We start from the raw sequence: 4,993 nt of genomic DNA, 5'->3' as shown, positions 1-4,993 counted from the left end.
AGCTCCGAAACTTCCTTCTACAGAGACCGCTGCATCAACATTAACCTTCGCAAGACCCTCCGGGGATGCCAACCAAGCTGTTGGTCGTGCTTTGGGCATATGTGGCTGCGTCGGAGTTTGCCTTTCAACTATCTGTAGATCTCTGAGAAAAAAGTTGACAAAAAAATGAGTTGCAAAAGGGCTTTCAAAAATATCTTCATGGATGGCTTTCCTCCTTGATCGCCAAATGGCCCATAAGGTCACCATCATTCGGGTGAACTGCTCGTGTGACAATGTCTCATGCATAGTAAATAACCAGTTTTTTGCATCCATTGTCAGATTATCAACCATAGCTTCCACAATTTCCTCCGAGCAGAGAGACCACACGCTCCTCGCCATAATGCAATCAATCAAAGCATGTTTCCAGTCATCCTGCGCGGCGCAGAAAGCACACACAGATGTGGTCGACATATTTCTGCGATGTAATACGGCTGTCGTTGAAGTGGTTTCATGGCAAAGTCCGCACAAGAAAACCTTGATTTTCAAAGGTATCTTGATCTTCCATAATGACGTCCATGCCCTCTCTTCCATGACAGCGTTCGAATGTCCTCCAACTGGCTGTAACAATGCTTCATTCTGCAGCTTCATAGTGAGCAAAAATTTGTAAATAGATTTAACTGAAAAAATGCCTCTGCCATCTTCTCCACAAGCCCAGAAAACATCAACTCTTCTAGTACAAAGTGGGATTTTCAAAATAATATCAGCATCCATCGGCAAAAATACCGCTCGCACCTTATCCTCGCGCCAACTGGCCGACGAGCTATCAATCAACTCCGAAACCAATTTTTTTTTTTAGGCATTGTAACATCCCTAAGCCCACCCAATTTGAAGCCCAAGATGAAGCCAGCCCAAACTGTTATCTGTAAGCCAACCCCAAGTACTGCTCCCCGTACGGCCCAACATCGAGTCCTGCGCCCAACTCAGTGCGCCGGCGTCCTGAGGACCGCCGCACCGGTGCTCCCACTTCTGGTGGCCAGAGGCCAGGCAGAAATCGAACCAAGCCTGCCCTCTCCCCTTTCCCGGAGCTCCCCGGCGGGCCAGCTGCTCCGAGTTCGGTAAGCGCGCTGGAGGACGGACTCCGGAGGGTAGGGAAACAAGCCCAGTGCCGCGCGCTCACGAGGTATATCTGGAAAAAAGGTTCCGAGGAAAAAAATTGGGACGCCTGATTGATGTTCAATTGTTGTTGTAGCAGCTAGTCTTGTTTTAAGTTCGAATCAGCGCGTGCGGGACAATTAAGAGCACTCGCCGCACTCAATTTAAGCTCCAACAAATTATCAGGAGAGATCCCTCAAGCGATCTGCAACCTCAGGATCCCTTTTACGGCGGCGTGATGTTCAATTGTTGTTGTAGCAGCTAGTCTTGTTTTAAGTTCAGTTGAGGTTCCTGAGGTTGCAGATCGCTTGAGGGATCTCTCCTGATAATTTGTTGGAGCTTAAATTGAGTGCGGCGAGTGCTCTTAATTGACCGATCTCCTCCGGGATCGCACCAGTGAAATTATTGATGGCTAGATTAAGCACTTTTGGAAAAGCACCAGGTTTGAGGTATTGGATAAATGGACTGAAAAGATAAACGGGCAGTTCAAAGAAGACCTTTGGTGCAGTCCTGTCTGATTTTAGCATTGGCATCTCCATTAAGGCAGTTGAAATTTTCCCTGTGAAGCTGTTGTTTGATATGTCTAAATAGAAGAGCAAGTTCAGGCTGCTGGTCCATTCAGGTATTGGTCCAGTTAGTTGATTGCTTTGCAAAAATAGCATCCTTTAATTTGTGAGCTTGGATAACCAACCAGGTATTGTTCCAGACAATGAACAATCACTCATAGAAAGAACCTGAAGATTCTCAAAACCATCAATGCTGTCGTCCTCTGGGATAGCCTCATGCAGGAAGTTGGACCCAATAAAAAGGTTGGTCAGGCTCCTGGAACTCCCAAGGATCTGAAGTGTTCTTGTGATATTCGTAAGGGAGAGGTTAGCAACTGATAGAAACGAGAGAGACTTCAGATTGCCTATCTTTTCTGACAATTGGCCATGTAAATGATTGCCAGAGAGCCGTAGTGCAGTCAGTTTGCTGCACAAGTATAAGCTTTCTGGAATGTTGCCGATGAAGTTATTGTGCAGAAGATCTATTTTTTCTAGATTGGGCAGGTTTGAGAAGTTGACCTTGGTAAGTTCTCCACGGAATTGGTTGCCCTTTAAGCTAATTGTTATGAGTTGTGTGCAGTTGCTCAGAGCTGATGGCAGCTCCCCTGACATGTGGTTTTGTTCCAAATGCAGCTCCTCCAAACTCTTCAGCTCACCTATGGATTCTGGAATATTGCCGCTAAGCTCGTTGCCCCCAAGATCAAGGCTGACCAGATTTTTGAGCTTGATGATGCCATTGAGTGCTCCTTCTAACCAATTGTTAGGTAAAGAGAGGTGCTCTAACGAGGTGACTTTGAAGACGTCGTCTGGAAGAGTCCCACTGAGGTTGTTGTAGCCAGCGCTGAGCAGTTTCAGCATGGAGCAATTACCGAGTCCAGGAGGAATGTTTCCACTGAATTCGTTAAAACTGAGTTCAAGCACAGTAAAAGATGGTGCGCTGAGACATAGTATAGTTGGTAGCTGCCCAGTAAAACTATTGTTCTTGGCATTGAGCGCGACCAGGCTCTTCATCACCTCCCATGTGGATGGAAACCTTCCTGTAAACAAGTTGCTTGAGACGTTCACTACCTGCAGAGGCCGTGCGGGGGTTGAAGATGGCAGCTCGCTCAGTCCTCCTGTCAGGCGGTTGAAACTGACGTCAAGGACAATGATGCTGCTGGATGACACTAATTCTAGCGGCAAGCCACCGGATAGTGAGTTGCACGACAGGTTGAGGCGCAACAAGCCGGTGAGATTTCCAAGGAACTGCGAGATGGACCCCTCAATACCTCGAGAGGCCAACAAAACATCACTGACCGTCCTGTTAGGGCTGCAGGTGATCCCTTCCCAAGTGCAGCAGTCCGTATCCTTCCGCCAAGACGCCGCGAGGCCGCCGTCCTGCGAGAACCCAGCAAGGAGCTGGAGGAGGGAGCTCTTTTCCTGCTCCGTGCAGGAGCTGGTCGGAGGGACCAGGGATATCAGCAGCACAAGAGCCAATCCAAGAAAAGGCAAGGGAAACATGCTCCTGTTTGGGCAATGGTGTGACCGCATGGCTTTCTGAAGAAGCTAGCAAGGGAACCAATGGGCTGGTGAAGATCACGAGAGGAATGGAACAGGCAGCTCATGTCTCCGTTTTGTTTGATCCTCTTTCAGGTCGCACTCAAGAAAAGGAAAAGAAATGGTATTGACTGCTGTTTCCAAGGAGACTAGTAGCACAATAGTCAGCCCAAAGAAAGGTATGTGAAATCACTACCTACGTGAGCGACTAGAAATTAGCCTGTAAACCACAAGCGTAAGCTTTGATCTGCCAGGCTGAAGTACTAGTTTCTCTTGAAGAAAGAGCAAGAGAGGAAAGGAGCAACCTGCTCTGGTCTCTGTCTCATTTCATCCCTTCTGGTCATCATGATGATAAGAAAATCTGGTCAAAGATTATTCACGAGTCTGACTTCCAAGCACAAACTGGTTTGTTAATCTTAGTCTGACCTCTTATCCTATCAGCTTTGCAATTAAACTCCATCATCGATGTCAGGGTTGACGCACGTACATGATTTAGAGAAGATGTGGATCACAACTCTCCCATAGGAGGCCATTCAGGCATTGTGGCTACTTATCAAAGGGTAAAAAAGCTATTTTATTGGCGCCAGGCCAGGAGATTGAAACTTTTCTACATGAGTGTGCAGTTTGCCAAAGAGTCAAGGGAGAGCATTGCCACTACCCTGGTCTCCTAGATCCACTGCCATTACCTAAGTGCTGTTGATTGATTGAATGGTGTGTTGTAGCTATCGTCATATGGCCTTGCTTAGATTGTTAATGCTGCTCAAACCTAGTTGTTCTTTTCGGCATCTGGCACCCCTTCGCTCGTATTGGTAGGATGCATGCCATGCAAGCTGGCTTGGTTGCATGATTCCCCCAGAATCTTGCCCTAGCTTTCCTAATTCCGTGTAGTCAGTGCTGTGTCATAATTGCCTAGTATTATCTGCAATACACACATAAAAAAGATAATTTTGAAGCTATGCACACACCTACCCACAACAGCGACAGCACCTATATAACAGGGGTTAGTTGGGTTTGACTTAAAGCAAGGCTGAACATTTTTACAACTTATCTGATGACAGCTACATTTTTTTCTTACACAAAATAATAACACCCACCCGGTGCAACTGAATCATCAGGAGGTTGAAATTCTGTGGCATCTAATCTTTATTGTGTACAATAAACAAGTGATATGTTCTTTTCTTTTTCAATGATTGAGTGAGAAGCAGTCGCATTTCATTCTAGTCCATAATAATTGTTTCATCCTTTGTCGACTTAACAAGAATCAGTGTCCATTTTATTAGTTGTAATCAGTAGTTAAGGTATCCGTCATGTGCACTATGTTTTTTCTTGACATTCTGCTCCTATATAGCAATGTGAAACGACTCTTATAATACATGTCAAGCTGCAACTGGTAGCCAAAAAGTATGCACTGTGTGGACAGAACCTTTTTAGGGTCAATGAACACAGCCAAGGGCCTCTCTGATTTATGACATTCTAGAATTGAATCCTAGGATTGAACACCACAAGGTGTTTTCGCAAAAGGTTGTTTTCTTTTTACACCACAGTAAAACTATAGCGATCTTTTCAAAACGTTAAAAATGGACATTTCTCTATAAAATATATTGCAACTGAATTGTATGAAATTATATTCTGCATTTACAATCCTTTGAATTAAATAATCTACGTAGAAAAATTCATGTATGTTCGATCGATGTTCTTTTACAGACTTGTTGCTATGGATAAGCAAACTGAGATGATAAGCGGTTTTTAGTAAGGTATTCTCTGCAAGCACTGAAATTATC

The 4,993-nt window shown here is 45.1% G+C and overlaps 1 pseudogene; it reads right to left on the bottom strand.

Moving 5' to 3' along the window:
- Window positions 1–1,409: 1,409 nt before the first annotated feature.
- On the bottom strand, window positions 1,410–4,750 carry LOC109760517 (receptor-like protein 2; annotated as a pseudogene).
- Window positions 4,751–4,993: the final 243 nt, after the last annotated feature.

Source organism: Aegilops tauschii, chromosome 6, assembly GCF_002575655.3.
Source record: "Aegilops tauschii subsp. strangulata cultivar AL8/78 chromosome 6, Aet v6.0, whole genome shotgun sequence".
NCBI classification, from domain to species: domain Eukaryota; kingdom Viridiplantae; phylum Streptophyta; class Magnoliopsida; order Poales; family Poaceae; genus Aegilops; species Aegilops tauschii.
The sequence above is the reverse complement of the archived record's forward strand: the minus strand, read 5'-3'. Positions and strand labels throughout refer to the sequence as shown.